Below are 24,653 nucleotides of genomic sequence, written 5' to 3'. Positions count from 1 at the left end.
CCACTACAATTTGTGAATCCATGTGCTATGGCAGAACCAGTCACCACAGCCACAAGGGGGAATACATATTGGACCTGACCATCAGCAACATGGGGATTCTGTGTTCCACACCAGAGGTAGATCACCATTGTTAATATCTGACCATAACCAACTTTCCCTGGACGTCCATATCCCATCCCCACCCCCAGGCAAGGAAATCACTGCAAACAAGGTATTTCACAAAAGCAGACTTTGCACTTGTGAAGACTGGGGTGGAATACTTCAAAGGCCCCATGCTGGAGGATTATACAGCCCAGTCTGCAGAATCCTTTACAAATGCATTCTATGAGCATCCGGAAGGTTTGCATTGATCATGCTATCCCAAATAAAACCAAGACTCCTCCACAACAGGAGACCTGTCTGGTGTACACCAGCCATATATAAGCTGTACAACAGAAGGAGGGAGCTAATACATTACAGAGCAATATCCCACAGAGGGAGGACATCTCTGAACAGTATTGGCAAGACACTTCAATCCCTCAAAATCATCACTTGCAAGTTTTGACAGTGAAATTGTCCAGACACTGCAGATAAGGCTCCCCTCTGTCTGGAATTGAATCCCAATTAATGTTAGACATAGCCCCTCACCAACCCTCTTCCAGCAAACTCCAGCCACATGGATGTGACATTGCAAATTCAACCCCTGAGATCTCCACTGTGTCCCTGCTTGATGGAGGCACAGCACACTAGCCTTAAATGGTGCCTTCTGTGACCTACTTTACAGAGGCACAGTAGGCTACTGTACTGGGGAGGCAGACGCCAAATACACTCTGGCTAGGCTTATATATTCCCTATAGCAAACAGCCTAGTATTGACCTCTACACCCATACGTTTATGTTTCGGATGCACAGTATTTGTTGCTGATAAACTGTTTGCAGGTCTTTATTGCCATAGCTTTCCCTGTTTCTATGAACAACTTGTGTATCTGTGGAAGATGTTTGAATATGAGAGGGTCCCACTATATTACTTATGTCTCTGTTGTCATTTAACTGTGTGCACTGGGCAGATTGCTGTATTGTGGTAGGTTCCTGGCTTAACACATAAAAATGCCAGATATGTGTGGCCAACTGCTATACTGAGACATGGCCTAAGTGTGTGAGCATGCCCAGTTCAGGCTTTCCATGTTTTTTTGCCTAACATATGTCTCATTTATCAAAGTGTGTGAGCATGCCCAGTGTGACCTTTCCATATGTTGAGATCTGAGGTCCACCACATTTGTGGTTGTATGTGAACTTGAACAATATTTGACATTTATAGTTGTATGTTGGAAGTCATGTTGTGTTCTTACTGCCCAACTGCTTTGTGTCTGAACCCAACAGGGATTATGCTGTGCCTGCAGGGTTTCCATGGGATAGTTTGCATACACTTGTCAACATTCTTTCATACTGACCAAACACTGTAATATTGTCTAGTGTACTGGTTCAGTCCTTTCACTGTGGTGGACAGTATCCTGGGTTTCAGTCCTATCACTGCTTTAAATATTCATACTGAGCACACCAGACTGGTTAAGGGCCAGTTGTGCAAATATGACCATGTTGCATTTTGTTCAGATATGGCCTACTTAAACCAGGCTTGTCCAACATTAGTAGTGTATTCCGCAACTTGGGTGGACATTGACAAACACTAGGCTATGTGCCCTAGGCCATTTCTAATCCTAGTCAGAGAGTGTGTTTGTCCTTCAACACACATTTTAACTGGAGCTTGCCATGACATTTTTCAAGGTTAGTATACTGTGCCTGTGATACCCAGGGAAAACCTACAATCTCCCATCCACTCATCAAGATTCCTCTTGAAGAGAGTCAATGAGGGACTCTCTGGCTAACCTGGACTGAGAGTTTACTCAAGAGTGGAGGGAGCTTCTGGGTTATGGATCAATCACTACAGCATTCCCTATTTATGTCAGTGATGAGGTTCAGGTCTCTCATGTGCATAGCTCAATGGCATTCAGATTTTACAAGGTGCAGCATGTGCATTGATTCCAGCTTGGACATGGCTTTATACATCAGGCACAGATCACCTCTGGGCAGGCAGTATGCCACTGTGTGGAGCTGCAGTTTGTTTAATCAGGCAACACATGGCATCTGTTACAGCCCTTTGATCCTCCTGGTGAGGTACTTTTGGGGTCTTTCCAGTTGCTGGAGGTGTCTGCTAAGGTACATCCCACAAGGGCCATTGTACTCAATTGTGAGCCTGATGCAGGATGACTGAAGAGGCACGATGACCTCCCCTGATCTAGATGTGAATACCTTCATGATTAGGTCGGTATATGAAATGTTTCTCTAACCACTACGGCCACATGGTTGTCAAATGCAAGATTTCTATCAACTTGTGTCCCCAGGTCTCTTATTACTTCTAAAGTACTTAATGGGTTAACACCTATGTGGTAATTGGTGGGCACTTACTGTTTTTCCAAAGGGGATGACTATACACTTTTCTGCATTTAGCTTGATGATATGACTCTGGCACCAGTTGTCTGTTTCTATGAGGCCCTTTTGTAGGATGCTTGTGTCAGCTGGAGGGTCAGATATGGTGCCCAGTTTGTAGTCATCTGCAAACTTGTTCAGACACAGTCCTTCCATGTTGGCCTGTACCTCTGAGAAATATATACCAAACATGGGAAGTCCCAGGACCGAGCCTTGTGGGATGCCAGTTGTAGCTGGTTTGGAGTCTGACATGGCTGCAGCATTTCTGACCATGTCAGTTCTGTCCTTGAGCTGGTTTGCAACCCATCTACTGACACAGGGGTTTATATTTAAGCTGGTGAGCTTATCTATAATGAACAAGTGGGGAATTGTATGGAAGGCTTTTGCAAGGTCCAGATAGGCTGTGTGGACCACCTTCCCCTCATCAATGGCCTTGGTGACTGTTTCAAATGACTCAACCAGGTTTAAGGGGCAGGATCTGACCTTAAGAAAGCCACACTGGGTAGGGTCCAGTGTCTGTAGGTCCCCAATATCTTTATTTCTGAGGTCCATGATTATCCTTTCCATAGCTTTGCAGACCAAGCTAGTCAGGATTCTGGGGTGATAGTTTGCAGTATCCATTCAGTCACCACCTTTGTGGAGAGGGACCACTGTTGCTGTACACTGCTCTTTGGGTACATATCCTGTGGTAAGGCTGAGATTGAGCAGTAGTTTTATTTGGTGTTCAGTTCTTCTTGGAGTTCATGTTGGACAAAGCCCAGGACACCATCTGGTCCCATTGATGCTGTGTGTTTTGCTTTGGAGACGCTGGCTGTTACCTGAGCATCTGCAATGTCAGGGGGCCAGTACTCTGCTGGGATAGATATTTGGCCTTTTGGTGGGGGGGGGGGATTTTGCACTGAACCTGTCAGGTCGGATGTTGGCAATGTGTGTGGGTTTGGTGTATTGTTTGTCATTTTGGACTAATTCTGAGCATATCTGTGAATACCCACTCAGGTTCCTACCATCAGTTAAGAAAGCCTTGTGATTATCCTTAATGTCCTGTGCAATTTTAATCTTGTAGCTGGCCTTAGAGGATTTTATGTGTGGCCATAGTTTTTTGTCATAATACTGATCAGAGATGACTTCCCTTTTTGGGTTTTGCTCTATCATGTAGTAGCTTCCTCCTTCTCTTGCATGGTTTGGTAATGGCTGGGGTCCACCGGGCTGGATGCCTGCATTTGGAGGATTGGGTCTTGGTTTTATTTGGGATTGCATAATCCATGCATTCCTGAAGGTGTTCATAGAATGCATTTATAAAGGGTTCTGAGGTCTGGGTCATATTTTCCACAGGCACAAGGGCTTTAATGGATTCCACCTCAGTTTGGAGGAGTGCAAAATTTGCCTTACACATGTTTTTCACTGTGGTTTTCTGGCCAGGGACTGGGGTCGGGATGTGAATATCCAGTGAGATTACTCTATGGTCTGATCTTACCAGTGAGGGATACACTTCTCGTCTTGGGCATAGAGTCCCCATGTTGGTGATTATCACGTCCAGTATGCTTACCCCTCTTGAGGGAGTGGTAAGTTGTTCCATAGCATTTTGGTTGATGAATTCTAGGAACCTTTGCCCTAGGTTGTTGGAGCTAGAATAATGCTCCCAGTCTATGTTTGGGTAGTTGCAGTCGCCCAGTATAATGTTGTTCGGAGAGACCTTCATATTTTCATGTGTTCTCAAGTAGGCCAAGTGCGGTTCCTGGATTTAGGAGGGTGGTCTGTAGCAGGCTACAAACTGGGAGGCAGTTTTAGCCACTGTTACTTGCCCATGGATATTCCCTGCTGCTTCTTGCTGTGGCACCAACCTGGGGGTGTGGTTATCATTGACAATTATTGATGGTCACCCTCCTTTTGTAGTTTATTCCATGTTTTGGGGCTGTAAAGCATGGTATGAGGTGTAATCTGGTAGTGTTAGGGTGCTCTTGTGAGCCTTGAACCAGGTTTCTGTTACTGCACAGATATCAACATTCTCCATGCTGAGGAGAGTTTGAACTGCATGCATCTTGCAGTTTAGACTTCTGGCATTGGGTAGCATTACTTCTAGTTTCTTATCCCTTGTGATACCTATGGAGGTGGGTTTGTGTTTTGAGCCTTACCTATTCAAGGCACTATCGGGGTGACAACAGGCTTTGCCAGTATCCAAAAGGCCAGGGGTGATAGGTGCAAGCCATCCCTAGTGGGAGGAGCATTGTGTCTTGCTCAGCATATCATCCCAGGCTGACAGGCATTGGATCCCCTTTGACTAACAGCAATACTTAAGCCAATTGTTGTAATTGATCATCTTGTCTTCATATTGTGGCATCATGCTTGGTGAGGGTAGGATGTTAGTCAGGGTCATCAAGTTTGCATATACTACATGGTGTTACATTGCTTAACACATGGAAATCATGCCTCAGGTGGTGCTGCACGGATGCCTATGTTGGATGCACATACTACACTCCCTGTATATGTTTGAAAGCAGATTGTGTCAACTTAGGCATCCCTTTTACTATATGTGTGAGTCAGAGAGAGGTATAATTTCCAGGGTTCCTACTGAGCCAGTGTATGTGCTATGCATTGCCTCTTTGCCAAGGCCAAGGCATACTGGGCACGCCTCCTTCTGCCTACTTGGGCAGGCTCAGGTTGTTCCTCCTCCGAGTCACGCTCTGCCTGTGACGGCCTTGGCAATGGTGGGGGGCTGTTTGGTCCGGGCCTATGCTGGTCCTGCTGCAGCTGTTTTCGCAGAATCATATTATGTAGCATAGCACATACCATGACAATTTGGGTACATGTAGTTGGTGAGTACTGCAAGGCTCCACCAGATGTGTCCAGGCACCGGAACCATGACTTGAGCAGCCCAAACACATGCTCTATTACATTACGTGTTTGTGCATGTGCCTCATTATGGCATTCCTGTTCAGGTGTGTGTGCGTTTCTGATGGGTGTCATCAGCCACGGCTCCAGTGCATAGCCAGCATCCCCCAGTAGGTGACCATGTGGGATGTCCCCACTGGCAAATGTCTAGTACAGCTGCGTCAAATGGCAGATATGGGAATCATGGTAGCTTCCAGGGCAGCCAGCACACACATTCATTATTATGTCCTGGGCATCACACACAACCTGGCAGTTGATGGAGGGGAAGCCCTTGCAGTTAATGTAGGCCCTACCCCGCTCACCGGCTGGTGCTTTGATGCATATATGCGTGCAGTCTATTGCGCCCACTACCTCAGGGTATTCGGCTATTTGCTGGAAGAGACACATATTGCTGGCCAATACCTCATGGGAATTGGGGAAATATACATGATCACCAACATGTGTTGACATGGCATCCAGGAACTGGTGCAGTACCCTGGATGCTGATGCCTGTGATATCCCCATCATATCACCAGTTGGTCTCTGGAAGGTACCTGTTGCTAGTATTCTTAGGCCAACACATACCTTGGTTTCCACTGGGATGGGTTCCCCTCTGTTGGTTCTGTGTGTGAGGCGTGGCCTGCACAGCTCAACAATTTGCTGTAGGAGGTCTCTGTCCACTCTATAGCGCTCCACTATCTCCAGCTCATGTAACCCCTGGTAGGTGACCCTGGGCCTGTACACTCTTCTCTGTCTCCTCACTGTGGGTTGTCTGGCAGCATTTGCATTGTCACCACCCTCAGCATGTTGCATATGTTGCCTTATAACAGCTATGGCAGCCTCTAGCATTTTTTTGTCTGAGTGAAACTTTTTCAGTTTTCACTTCTAATAGCTTACTCCAGTGTTGCAGTGTCTCTTGAGAGAAACATACTGCACTGTTGTTTGCAACGTTTTAAGTGCTGGGCTGGGCTACTGTTCTGCCTGTGTAATTGCCTGCTTCTGATTGTTTTCACTTGTTACCTCTGCTAGTATTCCCTGGTAGCTTCCTACAATTTCTTCTGCTTCCTTTTTCCTTTCTGTTTCCTCGGGGGGAGCAACGCGCAAACAAGCACAAACACGCTCATAGCAGCTAACACGAGCGCACATGCGCTTAGACGGACTAAAACTTGCTTATTCGGATTAAAACGCACGTGCACCAGCACAAACGAGCTAACAGGTCCTTAAACAAGCTTCTACATGCTTACTCCAGCTTAAACGCGCGTACTCGCACTTACACGCGCGCACCCTATCTTACTCGGGCCTCCGAGCGCGCACACACGCGCATGCACATCCAGCAAGAAACTTTGGTGTTATCCACAGTGTACACCTTCCATTTCTTGGTTTTCCCATGTCTACTTCTTGACACACCTCTTTCCATGATGTGTGACTGACAGCTTTCACATGCCACTCTGCTCCACTGAGCTGCATTTCTTTCATACATACCCCCCTGTGATGTCACCTATCTCTTACTCTGTTACTCCCCCTTATCCTACTCCTACACTCCAGGGATTGTGCTCATTTGCTATGTAAAAGTGTGATTCACTATCCTAACACTCATTTACATAGGATTGCCTACTAATGCTTAGTTACATGTCTTACACTGAGCTTCCCCCCTTAGCAACCCCTAGTCAGTGGCCATGTTGTTTTCAGCCTGCTATTCCCTTACATTGTAAATTCATGGTTTGCATAAAACCCACGTTTGTGGGTTTTAAATATTTATTTTTCTATTTTTACAGCGCAGCCCATTTGCGCGGCGCTGCGCTAAGTTTAAACATCGGCGATCGCTGAAAAAAAAAACAACAATTTTATTTTATTTTGCATGGGGGTATGTTGCCAGTGGCCACATATTTGGCCATTGGCATGCTTCCTAGAACATATGTAACCTTTATTTGCAGCTGACAAGGCTCCATTGTGCTATTTGCAGAATGGTACTCAGTTGTCAACTGAGTACATTTCTGCAGATAACACGGTTCTTACACGGACAGGTTTGTGCTTCCTGGATCACAAAATTACCTCATTTGCATGCCTTTCAGCTGCAAGTGAGGTAATTTGCATATCCAAGCCCTGTCCGTGTAAGAGCCGTTTTAGGAGCTCTCTTACACGCCCCTACAGGCTGTTCATGGATCGCTCGTCGGACATGATGGCTGCATGGAGTCTTACACTACTCTTAGACTCCGTGCAAGCCATCGTGAATCCTGCTGCATATTTTTTCAAAAACATAGCCAAAGTTAAAACACAGTTTCCAAATATTTGACAAAACATTCAAAACTACAATGCATATTAAGACAACATTACTGGAAAATGTTTGTTTGACTATGTTGAAGAAGGCTTAATGACCAAACATTATAAATCACTTATAATTATTTAAATTCAAATACTCTTCACCCATATAAAACACTTTATATATAAGTGGACAATAAGCTGTAATCCTGACCAGTCACTAACAGCCACCCTATAATAAAAAGTACCTAATCCTCCATAAAACATTTCCAAATTATTTCATTATTTAAGTAATTGTGTATTCATATTTTAGAATGCACCAAAGTTGATTTTTCTATAATAACTTTTAATATTAAGCCCATATCCAGAAGGATACACCTGGCATAGTACTTCTGAATTTTGTGCAAGGAACTCATAAATGCTGTACCACCAAACTAGTATGGGAATTGTTTCCCCAGTAAAAACCTTGTGATGAATACAGACACCATAATACAAGAATTGCAATTAAAAGAGACTTAAAAAATACTTTTTGTGAATGCAGGTATAGCCTGAAGAAGATATTACTTATGGGTTTCCACAGACTTTGTGACATCTACCTTTGTGTTGTATAATTCTATTAGATTTATCTTATGTGACCTTTTTATTATGTATCCATGCAGCCTTATCATAGGAGATTACTAGGCTACTGACCCGGAGGTCATTTCAAGCCTTGCCATTTCATCCCAATGTAATACCATAGAAATGTTAGTTAATACCAAAGATTCCATTTAGTAATGGCTGCCCATGTCCAGGATGATTGTGGGCACTATTCTTGGTAAGAATTTTATGGTGCCCCATCCACTCGTCCAGGTTCCCCTTTAACAATGTCATAAAGGTGCTCTGTTTCACATGAATAGGTAGCCTTTTCCAAAGATGTTGCAGTCGCTGGGAGATAAATGTGTCCCTCCAACATGTCCTATTTAAGCTGCAGGTCATATTTATGTCCCTGGAACAGGTAGCCCTAGTCCCATTTGATTTATGGATATGCAGCAAGTTTATTAGGTTTGGGTCTGAGATTGCTCTGTAAGCTAAGCACAAGTCTTCCCTAAGAAGTCTATATGATACTAAGTATAGTAACAGGGACTTTAGTCAGTCTGTGTAAGTCACGTGCTTAATCTTCTTAGAAACCTCTGAGGTCTCTCCAATTGCTGCAGGTGCTTTGTGCGATATATGCTGAAAGGGGCATTACCCTCAATTATGATCCTGATTAGTGACAAATATGCAGGGGTTATAACTTCCTTTGCTCTAGAGGCAATGCCTTTGCTAATCAAGTGTGCTACATAGAAAGCCTTCCCTACTACAACAGACATATGGTGGTCAAAGTTAAGGTAGCAGTCTACTTGTGATCCCAGATCTCTTATCACTTTATAGGTACATAGGGTATTGTTGTTAATTTGATAGTGTGAAGCAACATTGTTTTTACTGAAGGGAATGATGATGCATTTCTTTGCATTCAGTTTGAGACCGTGACTAAGACACCAGTCGCTGGTCTGTGTAATACCCTCCTGAGGTATACTGCCATCATTTGGGGATTCAATAATTGCACCCAGTTTGCAGTCATCCATAAACTTGGCCAACCACAGCCCCTTAGGTTTGGCCTAAACTTCTGAGACGTATATACCTAACACTAGGGGGCCCAGCACTGACCCTTGTGGCACTCTGCTGATGACAGGTCTGCTGGTTGATGTGGAGTCACCCACTATGATAGTGTGTGACCGGTTTGTGAGCCAGCTGGCAACCCATCATACAACAAAAGGGTTTACATTTAGTTTGCTAAGTTTATCGGTAATGCCTGAGTATGGTATTGTGTCAAAGACCTTTGCCAAGTCGAGGTATGCTGTGTGCACAGATTTACCCTCATCAATGGCCCTGGTCACATTTTTTTCAAAGAAATCCACCAGGTTTAACAGGCAGGATCTGCCCTTGATGAAGCTGAATTAGGTCGGATCCAGGGTTTGGAGGTCATCTATGTCTTTATTTATGAGGTCCATGATGATACGTTCCATGGCTTTACAGATGAGGCTGGTCAGACTTATGGGTCTGTAATTCCCTGGGTCTGTTGCTAAGCCACCTTTGTGGAGGGAATTACTGTTGCTCTTCAACATTTCACAGGAACAAATCCAGTGGTTAGGCTCTGATTGAATAGGATACTTAATGGTGATGCTAGTTCATGTTTTAGTTTGTTTAAAAGACAGCTTGGGATGCTGCCTGGTCCCATAGCGGCTGTGTTTTTTGCCTTAGACAAGGCTTTAATGACCTTCTTTTTAGATATGTAGGGTGGGGGGTTGGGGGCAAGGTTTGTGATAGGTTTGCAGGGGATAAGGGAGTGAAATTTTCACCAAATCTGTCCACTAGCAGGTTTGCTATCTCTGTGGGATCAGTGTGTGTGGTATCATTAGTTACTAGTTCAGCACATGCTTGGGTCCTACCTTTTAACCTATGTACATAGCTGTAAAAGGTCTTATAATTATCCTTGGCTGTGATTGCTAAGTTTATCTCAAAGTTACCCTTAGAGGATTTGACATGTCTTGTTTGCCTATTGCGGCTGAGGAGGGTTCTTTTCCATTGTTGAGGCCTCACCTTAGTTTTCTAAGACAGCAACTTTTCAAGTTTGTTGTAAAGTTTGTTGATGCTGGATGTCCACCAGAGTGGCTTTTTTTTTACTTAGGGCTCTGGCTTTGATTCTCTCTGTACAAATGATTGTACAGGTGTAAGCTTTGGTGTAGTTACCACTTCCAGCTGGGGTAGGGCTTGGAATGCATTTATACCTTCCCCTAGGAGGGTATAGTTTGCTTTGGTGAAATTTTTTAGTCTGACTTCACCCTTTGTGAGTTCTGGTGTTAGTGCCAATTTGAAGGCGACTGATTTCTAGTCAAATTTTACTAATAAGGCTCCGGCAGTGGTGCATCTGTTTGTCATGTTAGGGAGGACCAGATCTAGTATGTTTGTTCCTCTTGTTGGGGTTTGAACAATTTGTTCCAGGGCATTTGAGTTAACAAAGTCAAGGAACTTTTGTAATAGTGAGTTAGGGCTAGAGTAGGTTTCCCCGTTGATGGTGGGATAATTGAAATCTCCCATGACCAGAGTGTTTGGCAATATTTGGATTCACTACAGCTTGGTCAAGTAGGCCTTCTGCGCCTCATGCTCCATGAAGGGTGATGTTTAACTAGCTATGATGTGAATGAGGATCTTACCCACAGTAATCTAAGCATGGAGTGACTCCATAGAATTGTCCATTCTAACTAGTTGGGAGGTGAATGTATCTCTAATATAGATAGAAACATTGCCTCCTTTGGTTTTCACACATTCATTTTGTGGTCTGAAGGTGTGGAAGGCACTGTAGCCTTGCAAGGCCATGGTAATCTCTAAGGCCTTAGCAGGTTCCTGTGACTGCAGATGTCTACATCCTCCAATGACAGAAGTGCTTCTAGGGTGAGCAGTTTTTGGTTTAAGCTCCTAGCATTTAGCAGCATAACCCTTATTTTGTTATGGTTGGCAATTTTCACGTCACCAATTTTGTTTTTGAGACCTTGCCTGAAAAAGGCACTATGGGGAGGCAACAGCCTTTGCCAACAGCTGAAAGCCTAGTGGTGCCAGGTGTAAACCATCTCTGGCAATGCAGCGAGGTTTTTTGACCATGTCATCCCAGGCTGATAGAAACTGGATCCCCGTGAATGACACCAAAAACTAAGCCAATTATTGAAATTGATCATTTTTTCTTTATAATGTGGAATCATTCTAGGTGAGGGTAATATGCCACTCAAGGCTAGGGACATACCTGCCTGGGACACATACTCATAGATCTCAATCATGTCTCTCTTCATATAGTTCAGTGAGGTATGTCTCAGGTCATTCACTCCAATATGAGCTATGACAGAGTCATAATGGTACTTGTTGCCAAGAGAACTGAGTACATCTGTGATCTGGTGAATCCTGGCACTGGACAGGCAGCTGACCATGACTTTCTCCTTATCTAACCTGGTGAGTGGGACATCTGTGTGCCTCACTATGGAGTTTCCAATGACAAGAAACATTTTTTTTGAGTGTTACACCTTAAGAGCTTGGTAAGTTTGACACTGGTGTTGTTAAGTGTCTTGGATAATGTGGGAACTGTGTTAGTTGTAGCAGTCTTTTGTTTTGGAGGTCTCTGGTGTTTCAGTAAGTTTTTTGAGAGAACCTCTACATATGTTGATTTATGTGTCGGATGCATACTATCTGTATGAGTAGTGATGGGTGAGTTGACAACCTCTTCAGTGCTACTGTTTAGAGTGTGAGACAACAGGGATTCACGATTCTTGTTATAGATGCATCTCTTCATTCTGTACTAGGGTAAGTTATTAGTATAGGGTTGTCAGTGTACATGAGGCAGTTGCTACACTGCCTCAGGAGACCCAAGTCAACAAGGATGCCTGACCCCATGTAAATTTCCTATTCCCCATCCACTACTCTAAGTTTTGCTTAAATTGGGTAATAGATGAACTCAGCTTCACATAGTTGGGAAGCCTGTTCCATAGGAGGGGCAGTCTCTGAGACAAATATCTGTCTTTTCAGCACGTTCTGTTTAAGCACAGAAAAAAATCAGGTCCTTAGATCTTGTATTTCTGGTACTGTTTGACTTACTAATATGTAGAAGATTCCTAAGTGTGGGTTAATCCAGGCATAGATCACCCCTCAGCAATCTGTAGGAGACTGAGTAGGGGGAAAGGGCATAAGGCACTCTGTATAAGGCAGGTTTGTTATGCTTTGTATTCTTTTTGTAAGGAACCTCTGGGGTCACTCTAGTTACTGCATATGCCTGGTCTGGTAAATATTGAAGGGAGCATTGTACTCTATGATTGGTCTGATAAGGGCAGAGTACAGTGGAATAATAACTGCTTTAGACCTAGATGCTATGCACTTACTTATAAGTTGCACAACATAAAAAGATTTCCTCACCACTGTGGCCACATGGTGGTTTAAGGTAAGGCTACTGTCTACATGTGTTCCCAGATCCCTGACCACTGGGTCAACTCTTAGGGGTGTATTATCAACATGGTAACTAGCCAGGGTGGTTGACTTCCCAAAAGGTACAATTAATTATGCATTTCTTAACATTGAGTTTAAGACCATGGCTTTGGCACCATTTATTAATCAGAGATAGACTTTCCTGAAAATGCTAGTGTCTGCAGGGGAGTTGATGATAACCCCAGCTTGCAATTATCTTCACACTTAGTCAGCCATAAACCTTCAGCATTTGCTTCCACTTCAGAGAAATAGATAACAAAAAGGAATGTGCCCAGTACAGAGCCCTGGGAAACTCCACTAATGACTGGCCTCTTGGTGGAGGTGGCCTTATCTATTTTGATCTCCTGGGTCCTGTTAGTGAGCCAGTTGGCTATCCAGTGGGTGAAAAAGGATTTATACCTAATTTAATGGGCTTGTCTATAATGCCTGAGTGGGGTATTGTTATCAAAAGCCTTGGCCAGGTCGAGGTAAGCTGTGTGGATAGTCTTGCCCTCATTCCATTGCTTTGGTGACCCTCTCAAAGAGGTCCACCAGATTTAGTAGGCATGAACTTCCATAACAAATCTGAACTGTGATGGGTACAGTGTTTGCAGGTTATCTATGTCCTCATTTATCAATGTCCATGATGATTCTTTCCATAGCCTTACATATGAGGCTGGTCAGACGTATGGACCTGTAGTTACCTGGATTGGTGGTTGGGCCTCCTTTGTGCAGGGGAATGACTATAACCATCTTCCATTCCTTGGGCACAAAACCTGACTGTAGGCTTCATTTGAAAAGTGATTCAAATGAACCAGAGAGGTTATGTTTTATGCTATTTAGTAAGCATCCCAGGATGTTATCAGGGCCCATCGATGTAGTGTTTTTGGCCTTGGAAGGTGCATTGATGACTTGTTCCTAGTAATGTTTGAATTGGGGAATTGTGGTATGTATCATTTATTTTGGACTATCAAGGGGGAGGGAGGGGAGACATTTTCTGATTTTGCTGGGTCCCTGGATTTAATTTTTATTTCAAGCAATACTGCCTTATGGTCAGATCTGATGAGTAAGGACATTACAGTGGATGAGGAACAGTATTCCCCAAGTTCATGAGTACAAGGTCAAGTATGTTTGTATTCCTGACAGGAGAATGGACCAACTGTTCCAGGATGTTGTTATTGATGAAATTTAGGAATTGCTGGGCTTGTAGTAGCCGCGGTGGTGCAGCGGTAGCATTGTCACCTCACAGCAAGAGGGTCTCCCATTCGATTCTCGGCTGAAGTGCCTTCTGTGTGGAGTCTCCATGTCCTCCCCGCGGTCGAGTGGCATTTGAAAGACATGCGTGAATGGGCATGCCTGCATTGAAGGTTGGGCATCAGCCTGGCACCTCGGCACCATAAAAATCTACTGCCAAACATTAGCGGACCGGAGTTCCACTGTGGTGACCCCTAACTGGAAAAAGCCGAAAGAAGAAGAAGAAAGAAATTGCTGGGCTTGTGCACTAGAAGTGGTGTAGGATTCTCAATCTATAGAGGGTTAGTTGAGAACTCCATGTAGACTATAGTGGATAGAACGGTTAGGGACTCTAGTATACTGACAGGTGGTATGGATTTCCTAGGACATGGAGGGGGATCTATAGGTTGCAAGGATATGGTATGAGGCTCTGTTTATGGTAAGTTGCACATGTATGAGTTCCAGTGGGTCTACTTTATTTAAATGAAAACGCGTTACGTCGAGCACCACTCCATCGACACATATACATCGAACTGCAAAATAATCGAATGCACAGAACCGTGAAACTCAAAATACCGAATTGTCATACTTGGCCAACCCCACTACCCGAAACACACTACCCACCCAAACAAAATAAATAAACCACAAACATACACCAACCAAAACCCTACTTCTAACCCTACACTAAACCCCACATACAACACTATCTATGCACTCTCCTTAACCCCTCCCTAACCCTAAGGTCTGTAACTACCGCACACTTACCCTACGGAGCTATACCCAAACAAAATAAATAAACCACACACATACACTAACCAAACCCCTACCTCAAACCCTACACTAAACGTTAAATACATTACCCATATTACATTACCTATCTATGCACTTACCTTAACCCACATCCTAATTCTAACCCTAATGTCTATAACTATCGCACACTTACCTTACGGATCTGTAGCTCAGACGTGCCAACGAAAACACTTCCACATTTTGAATTTTGCGGTAATTTTGCGGTTTTGTGCATTCGATTATTTCACGGTTCGATGTATATGTGTCGATGGAGTGGTGCTCGACATAACGCGTTTTCGTATAAATAAAGTAGACCAGTTCCAGTGGGTCATACACTTTAACTATTCTGGATGTGAAGTTATTTTTAATATAGACTGAGACACCTCTCTCTTTAGTGCCCTCCTGTGCAGTAGCTAGTCTAAAGGTGTGAAAGGCATTATTAACTAGCACTGCCAGGGTACTCTCCATGACTTTAAACCATGTCTCTGTTATTTCACAGATGTGTACACACTCCAGGGGAGAGGAAGGCTTGCTGAGATTGGAGTTTCTTGTTAAGATCTCTATCATTTGGCAGTATCACCTTTAGACATCCCCATGTAGGTTCAATTAAGTTGGGAGATTTAGCAGTTTGGCATTGCCTAAAAAAGGCACTATGGGGGGTGGAAAAGGCCTTTGCCAATATACAAAAGCCTGGAGGGGATAAGTGCAGACCAACCCTGGTAAAACAGCGAGGTCTATCAACCATGTCTTCACAGGATGTCAGTTATTGTATCCCATTGGACTGACACCACAAGCTAAGCCAATTGTTGAAGTGAGTCATTTTCTGTCGGCAACATGGCATCATACTTGGAGGAGGTAGTATGCTGCTCAGTGCTAGGCTCATACCTGCCTGAGACACATAATCAGGGATCTCAATCATGTCTCTCTTCATATAGTCAAGGGAGGTACATCTCAGACCATTAACATCCACATAGACTATGACAGAGTCATACGGGTACATGTGTTTCAATGAGCTGAGTTCCTGTGTGACTTGATGGAGCCTAGCCCCAGAAAGACAGCTAACTGTGACTCTCTCCTTACTCACTCTGGTGAGGGGGACATCTGTGTGCCTCACAATAGAATCACCAATGACCAGGAAATTTGACTGTGCACAGTTTGCCTTAAGGGCTTAGCAGTAGAGGCACTGGATACAGTGTTACTATCTGTAGCTGTGGGTGGTGTTTAACAGAGTATTTATGTGATGGCTGAGGACCTTTTTTTGATTTTACTGTGCAGGAGGTCTTAGTATTTTAGGAAGGTTACCAGTAAGTGCCTTAGCATAAGTAGTTTAATGTGTAGAGTTTTTTACCCTGTGCAGTAGGTGTGCTGCAAGTGTCACTGACAACCTCTATAGAACTAGTTTTGGTTGTATGAGAGAGTTCTGTCTCCAGCATTAAAGTGTATTTACACCTCTTACATGCTCTGTCTGTTTTAATAAGAATAAGTAGATTGTCAGTGTACATGAGGCAATTGCTACAATGCCTCAGAATACCAATCTCAACCAGACTGGCCAAAGGGAGTGAGTCGGGAAGTGCGTTTCCATGGCTACTGATCTACTAGGGATGAGTGAGAACATTTTAAATTCTAAATAGGTCAATAACACAAAGAACTTGATGAGCAATGCTCAGCTATGCACAAACTAGACATTCTAGTAGTTAAAATATGTGTTTAGATAGTAAGGATGTTTTAAGGAAAACTTACAATGTGAGAGATCATCATCTATAGAGATTACAAAGGGGAGTTATGCTGTGAAACTATGGCATTCTTACAGATCACTGCTAGGCTCTGCTACACTGAGAGCAGCAGTTCTAAAAACTGTAAAAAAGGTCAAAGAGTGCAAATATTCAACACAGAAACACTCAATTAATGTATCTGTGACAAAAATAATGTGAAAACAAGTGCCCAAACAGTGGATATGGTAATGTAAGTCTTAGCTTGCTTGCAGGTTATGAGCCAAGGGTTGTGCAACTGCAATATTTAAATAGCAGAGGAGATTCAATAAAGAAAAAGACAAGCAAGGCCCTGTGACCAATCAAATGCAGCACACTCCTCTTTTCCTTACACAATCCTGGGCCAGAAAATTACTCAGGCCCCCCCTCTACTCTTACTAAAGTGGAACCAAGGCAGTTCTAACTAAAAACTGTAAAACATGTAAATAAATGTCAAAAATGCCGATATTCAACACAGAAACACTCAGTTAATGAAGTTGTGACAAAAACAAGGCAAAACAATTGGCAAAACAGTGGATATTGTAATGTAAGTCATAGCTTTTGTAGAGTTTAGCAGAAACCAGAAACACTTCTTCTCAAGTAGCATGGTTGTCAAATGCCATGGAGCTCTTAGGTTTTGAGCCATTCATTGTACAACTGTGTCATTTAAATAGCAGTGGAGATTTGAGTAAAAAAAAACACAAACAAGACCTTGTGGCAAATCAAAAACAGCACACTCTTCTTTCCTTTACACAATCCTGGGCCAGAAAATGACTTAGGTCCCCTCTATTCTCACTAAAGTGGAACCAATACAGTTCTAACAAAAGACTGCAAAAAAAGGATAAAATGTGCATATATTCAGAACAGGAACACTCAATTAATGCAGCAAAAAAAAAAAAAAACAACTGCAGAAACAATGGATATGATAGTATAACTCTTAGCTTTTGTAGAGTTTAGCAGAAACACACTTCAACTTCTCCTCAAGTAGTGTGGTTGCCAAACGTCACCAGCACCTCAGGCACAGAGATTCAAACTGTAAACAAGTTAGCCCTCTAGCTAATCAAATAAAGGCACAATAAGACTTACACGAGCAATTCCCAGCTCAAAAAGGTATAGGCTATCCTCTCCTGCCACAAAAGTATAGACCACAAACTTCCTGATGTAAAATAACTGGTTTGGATCCCAAGTGCTTAAACCAAAACAAAGACACTTAGAATAACAAGCACAATAAAGCCTTCACCAGCAATTCACAGCTCAGAAGGGTGGAGGCTATCCTATCCTCCTACAAGAATGTACACCACAAACCTTCTTAATGTAAAATAACTGGTTTGGAGCCTAAAGTCTTAAACCAGAACAAATAAACTTTTTGAATAGCAGACATAAAGCAGCAATTCGAAACTCAGAAGGAGGTAAGCTACCTCTTCTACCACAAGAGAGTACTGACTACAAACCTTCCTAATGTAAGATAACTAGATGGACTCCAAGCACTTACATCAGAACTGCAAGGCTTAGAATAACAGCTACAATGTAGTCAGGCTACTATCAAGCGGTAATAAATATAGCACATTAAATACAACTGAACACTTTAAGAATGTGCAACATAATGTTAAATAAAGTAGGAATAGGCACAAATACAGTAAAAGTAGCTGAATACAGTGCATTTTTTTATTTTTAGTACACTGATAAGAAACAGATTATAATTCAACTTTAAGAGACCTAGGTGAGGGAACCATCTCAGTTAATCTCTCAGTGCACAGTAGAAAGAGCTGATGAGGTGAGACAGGAGGAGTGTTCAGTGCCAGATTTATAGCACGGGTGGGCAACTCAAAAGCCACCAAGCTAAATAAAGATGCCACTAAATCATCTAGAGCCAAGTTTACATCACCAGGTGGCTGGCTTTGCCACAGAAAGAAGTCGCTTAATACCTGTAGTTAAATGAAGAATGCTATTTCTCAGCTCCTCACATTTTTATTCACTGTCTGCAAAATAACTTTTTAACTGACCCTAGCCAAGACCTCTTAAAACTCAAAAAAAGAACAAAAAAATAAAACAAAACAAAATGTAATATGAGTAAAGATAACAAATGGAAGTAACCAAACCTTAAAAGAATAACCCCAATCCAAAATCAAATGCAGGCAAAGATCAGCAATAAACAAATGCAGACAGAGATCAGCAATAGTCAGGCAGAGAACAGCAAGTCACACAGCATGACTGGCCACAAAATATCTTATTTGTAGGATATTCCCTGCTAATGCTTTCATCATCTCTGAAAGCACTTCTATATAGGATCATACCTCCTTTAACTCCTCCAACACCAGATATGGTTCCAAGGCCATTTTTTGTGGGGCCATTACAGTATAGGTAAATAAGAGGAAGGCTCCTCTGAGCAGGGCCCTTCCTATGTCTATGGCAGCTGACAAGATCCGGTGGAATATGTTGAGAAACTGATGGGTTTTGCTCTGACAAGAACTATTAAACAATTTAAACTTCTAACTAAGCTGGGGGAGCTAACTATAACTGTCATTATTCTACTTTAATCCAGTGCTTTTATTTCCATGGGGAGCACATTGTTTTAGGGCTGCTTTTCCATCTGCGTACCTGTGTACATTACATTGCATCATACAGGAACTGGGGTTTGTGGATAAGGGAACACACCACCACGCCATGACACTGGCATGCCAGGATATGGATGGGGCACACACCAATATCCACATGCACATAAGTCAGGGCATGGCACATAAGACATGCTAGTCCCTGTACATTGAGTGAGGTATAGCAATATGGATCTGCTTCTAATACTTGAATAGCCATATCATCGAATTTCATTTTCACAAGATGAAAATCGCGAAAAGGAAATACCTGACTGGCAATTATTTTCCCAAAGCAAGTAAACACTTGCCCAAACTTCAATGAAAAACACACCAGCATAAATAAAACCCACCTAGGTGGGGGGGGGGGGGTACACTCCCCCCCAACTATATATACCAACTCTGGGATTACACAATGTAGAAAAGGGCATGTTGGGAAAGTGTATTAGAAGGGGATCCAGCAATACATATTGCTGGGGGGTGCTATGCATTACTGTGTTCAAGACACTGATGCAGGAAGGGGTGTCATGATAATATGCCCATAGCTGCAGCTTGTAAATGAAAGAGGAGAAGTGATGCAGCACAACAGGGGATAGGTAAGGGAGGCAATTTATGGCACTGGAAGGGACAGCATACAGTCATATAGGACATCCAGATACAATCATGCACAAACACTGACTAACTTATGTAAATTACAGATGTATGTACTTCTTATCATGGGCCAAAAAAAGAAGGCAATGACTGGAAAAGTTCCTCACTCAGGAGACTGAGGCGTTACTCCAGGACCTCAGCATACACGCAATGCACATCCAGGCCAAAAGTAATGCAGAGAAGCCTTTTCTGGAACATGTGTAGCAGGGAGTGGTGCAGGACATCAATAATGTAGATAGTCACAATAGGAGTCTACATCAGGCTCAGTGAATGCTAATTAGTATGATACTGCATTCCAAGAACAATGCACTGGACATTGAAAAGGACATGTCCATTATGGGAGGTAAACCCCCAACACAGAAGAAGCACAAAGGGATAGAGAAGTTCCTGGTGTCGCAAATTGAGGAAGAGAAGGGGATTCTAGATGTTTTTATGCTTTTGCAAGTTCTGGAAGTTGGGGGGGGGGGTCCAGTACAATGAGAAGACAAACACCTGATGTTTCACCTGTGGTTGATGATGCTAGCAAATTCACATGGCAAATTCTGATAACACAGTGGCAATGTCAGCAACACAAACATTGAAGGGCTGACAGACAACCCCCAATGAGGTGATTGTATAGGAACAGGCTGAAAGCCCAGCCTTACCAGTATTTGGCAGACATCCTGCAACTGTGAGCTCCATGAAGACTACACAGCAGCCGCAAGCTCAGATGGCATCTGTTTGTTGCACAACCTCTGAAGTTCATATACACCCAAAAGAGGAGAGGTATGATGATCTCTGTTACTGCCATAACCTAGGACATTCCTGACCAGGGTACAACACTTGTCATTAAACATCAGATGTGCAGATCAGCCATTCAGGCAGACTGCTTCTACCTACACCATTGTGAAGATGGTAAATTTTTTAATTTTATTTCTCCAAATCTTTTGGGTTTCTAATACCATGACAGGAATGGACCCCATTCCTAAGTCAAAGTACAATAAAAGTTCATGAAATTAGTATTGTTTCAATCTTTGATGTCAGCCAGAAGTGCTCTTCACAGCACCTACAATGTGCCCAGTAATGACTCCTAAAATTTGTACTCGGTTACATGTATTGGTAGCATATCTAAATATGATTTTTGATTCTTTTTTATAAGACCCATTGCTCCTACTACTATTGGAACTGTCTGGGTATCTTTCTTCCACATTGCTCTCATTTCTGCCGGCAAATACTGATATTTTATGATTTTGTGTCCCTCTGTACACAAGGCACTGTAGTCACTAGGTGTTATAATTTCAATGATCAATGCTACTTTTGTCTTCTTTCCCTGGACCACTATATCCGTTTTTCTACCATCTGTCTTTTGAAGTGTTGGTAATGGATGATCCCATGTGATGTAAACTTCTTCATTTTCTATGATGCTTTGTGGCTCATGTTTCTAGTGTTTGTCAGCCACTTCAGTACCATAGTGTTTGCACAATCCCCAGTGCAACAATCTTGCCACATTATTATGCCTTTCAGTATACAGTCCTTTTGCCATTAGTATGTCACAACCAGCAACGAGGTGTGTGACTGTTTCCAATTTGGTTTTACAAAACCTACATTTGTCTGTTTCTCCCATATGTTCAATGGACTTTGTAAACCAACGTGTAAACAGCCCACTATCTTGGGTCACCAATATTAACCTTTTATCTCTTGGTTTGAATTTGCCGCTCCTTAACCATTCCTGCATTTGCTCCTGATCAACATGAGGTTCTTCCAGAAGTTTTCTATACTTGCAAGTATATTTATGCATTTTCCACATTTCTTGACTTCTCATCTGATCCTTCACTTTATATTATTTCCATTGTTTTGTCACATTCAGTTGTTGCCTGATTTTTATCTACTTCTGGTTTGATTTCCATTCCTGCTTGATGCCGATATGCTTCTGCTAGATTAAGCAGAGAAGTTATCTTAGATTTAGTCTCTTCATGTTTCAAAACTTTCACTACATTTGGGTCTTGTGAGGTCAGCAGATATGTGTAGAGTCCCACGATTGCAGATCTATACATGCAATCAATTTCAAGGAGGCCCATCCCTCCTTCAGAATAGGGAATATATAATCTTGGTAGGCAGTGATTTTTATAAATCATTTGGTGAGCATGAAGTAAACTTCTTATTTTCCTATCTAATGTAGCTAACATATTTTGGGGCCAGTCAATCACTTCAAAACTGTAAGTTAAGACAGGAAGAGCAAATTGGTTTATAGCCTGGATTTTGTTCCTAGATGTCAATGCTGTTTTCAGGATTAATTTAAGTCTTCTAAAATATTCCTTATTAAGTTTTATTCATATTTGTTCATGTTTCATTGCTGATCCTTCATCAGTTCTCTAATATTTATCCACTCCCTCTTGCTCAAGTTCTTTTATATCACATTCTTGTCTCAAAGTGATGTTTTCCTGGTGTTGCAGTTTTCCTGATTTAAAGGTTGCTTTTGCACATTTATCAAGACCAAATTACATTCTTATATCATCTAAAAAAGTTTTGACAACTTACAGTTGTGCTTTCAGTTCCTCATCTGATGAGCTATACAGTTTTAAATCATCAACAAAGCGAAGATGAGAAGTCTTTACACTTTGTTTTTTTCTAGGAGCCAAATTATAGCCATGGCCTAAGCTGTTAAGTAGACAGCTTAATGGGTTAAGGGCAAGGCAGAATAGCAGAGGTGACAGAGTTACCCTGGAATATCCCCCTTTAAATTTTTATCCCTGGGATAATAATTTGTCCGTTATCATGGCTAAATTGCAAAGTGGTCTGCCACTGTTTCATGGTCACTGTAATGTAGTCGATCAGTGTAGGGTGTATCGTATACGTTTTTAAGCACTCTTTTATCCATGAATGTGGGATACTATCAAATGCTTTTTTGTAGTCAAGCCATGCAATACTTAGATTCTTTCCCTTTTTACAGTTCTCCACTATGACTTTATTTAACAACAAATGATCCTTTGTTCCCTATGACTTTTTTTTATTGCCCTTTTGTTCTATTGCCATAATGTTCTGTGCAGACTTCAGGGTGACATATAAGAACTGCATGGCCTGCAGGATTACATCCAGTTCCCATAAAGAGGCATGAAGTACAAGGACAGAGAGCAGATGGTGCTGCTTTGGTCACTGGTGGCTAACATGGCAGCCACTCTTGCATCCATGAGGCAGGTGGTAATCATCCTCCAGTTTGCCTCTGCAGGTCCTGTATCTGCAGCCATGGAAGGATCCAGATGTGAGGTGTCTTGTCACAGACCAAGCAAACACAAATGACACAGACAATTCCTAAGATGGCATCACAGTCATCTCTTCAAAGAAGTCACCCCACCCATAGGTGGTCACATATACATGGCCAATGAGGATATTCAGGACATGTGACTTAGCTGCATGCTCTTGCTCCTGTAGTTCTACACCATCACTATCCTCTGTGTGCAGACAGTGTGCTCTGCCTACTCATTGCCATCATACTGGTCATGGATGACATGCATCCACTGACTTCCAACATAGGGTATCCCATCATACTGCACTTGTATGTGGTTCTCTGTCATCCCTGTCAAAGTCTGCATCAAGCCCTGAGAGTACAGGCCACCTTGTTGCACATTATCAGTGTTCACAACACAGTAGCTTCACGCCACCACCACCAAGGGAGAATATGGTCCCTGACTCCCCACAACCTGCTATCAAATTGCATGAGTGCACATCCACCTCACCTGACCTCATCGATATGACAGCACTGCTGTCACCTGTCTCTGTATCTCCCCACCTCTGTAAAGGTTTATGATTGTGCCCTGCCCACCCTGTAACCAATGTGAGTAAGATAAAGTCTGATGCATAACATGGCTAGTCCATGCTTGGAATTGCATAGCCTGTGTATGATAATGCATGCATTAATTTATTCAGTGTTGTCTGCATCACAGGTCTTAGCTGTAAACCAGATGCAGACTTTATACCACTGTTGCAATGTATTCTGCTCACTTGTGCCTCATGTGGGGCTTGTTGCCTGCCTATTCCTACTCTGCCTGGCTCCCTACTCCTCATCTGCTGCTCCTTTAGGAATGGTGGGCACTGCTGGGATTTTTCCCTGCTGCTGAAGCTGTTTCCGTACAGCCATGTTATGCAACATGATGCACACTACAAATATCCAGCTTCAGGATTCAAGTGAAGACCACAGTCCCTAGTGTTAGGAGATGATCACACTATCTCTAGTGGCACAGAGCAACCAAGGATCTCAGAGTGGCTATTAAATTGCTGTTCTGCTATAGCTGCTGCTGTCACAAACATTCTAGCATCCTGTACTCTGCAGCTCCTGAAGTTCAGAAGAAGGCATTGCTGCAGTACAGAACACTTGCTTTGTACATTTCTGAATCATTCAACCATGCTTGATGTCATGAATTCCATATTTACTATACCTTATTCGTAGTTGGAACCCCATTTCCAGATTATTATGTAACGATGTGCATATCTTGCATTCTGCATTATATTAACACTGAGGTGTTTCTGCTACTTTTGTCTCTGAAGCACCTCCTCCCTAAGCTTTGCTACGTCTATATAAGATTGTCGAAACCACAAAAGCTCGAATACCTCTTCATCGACCACTATTTGTTGAAATCTGAATCCATCGAACGATTGTTTCCATGAACTGTTTCGCATGGTAAGTAACAAGTGGGCCATCATCAGGAATTTGCCTTTTTACCCACTGTAGTGCAATCTCAAAGTTGGTATGTTTAGTTAGGGGGCTGTGAGGGGGGTGCAGCCTCCCACTTTGGGGGGGGGGGTGTTGTGGGCATAACTCCCCACCAGGGTGGGTTTTACATTTTGCTGTTTTTATTGTAGTTGGTAGGTTGGCCAATGTGTTACTTACCATGGGAAAGATTTTCGAGATAGCGATCGTTCCATGGATTCACGTTCAACAAATAGGGGTCCATGAAGAGATATTGGACCTTTTGTGGTTTTGATAATGTGATGTAGACCCACTTTGCTGCTCCTTGGGCTATTTTGCACAGTGCACTGCACTAACCATCTATCAATAC

This window comes from Protopterus annectens, chromosome 3.part0 (genome assembly GCF_019279795.1).
Source record: "Protopterus annectens isolate FY-2018-M chromosome 3.part0, PAN1.0, whole genome shotgun sequence".
Classification (NCBI taxonomy): domain Eukaryota; kingdom Metazoa; phylum Chordata; order Ceratodontiformes; family Protopteridae; genus Protopterus; species Protopterus annectens.
This window is presented reverse-complemented; position numbering follows the sequence as displayed.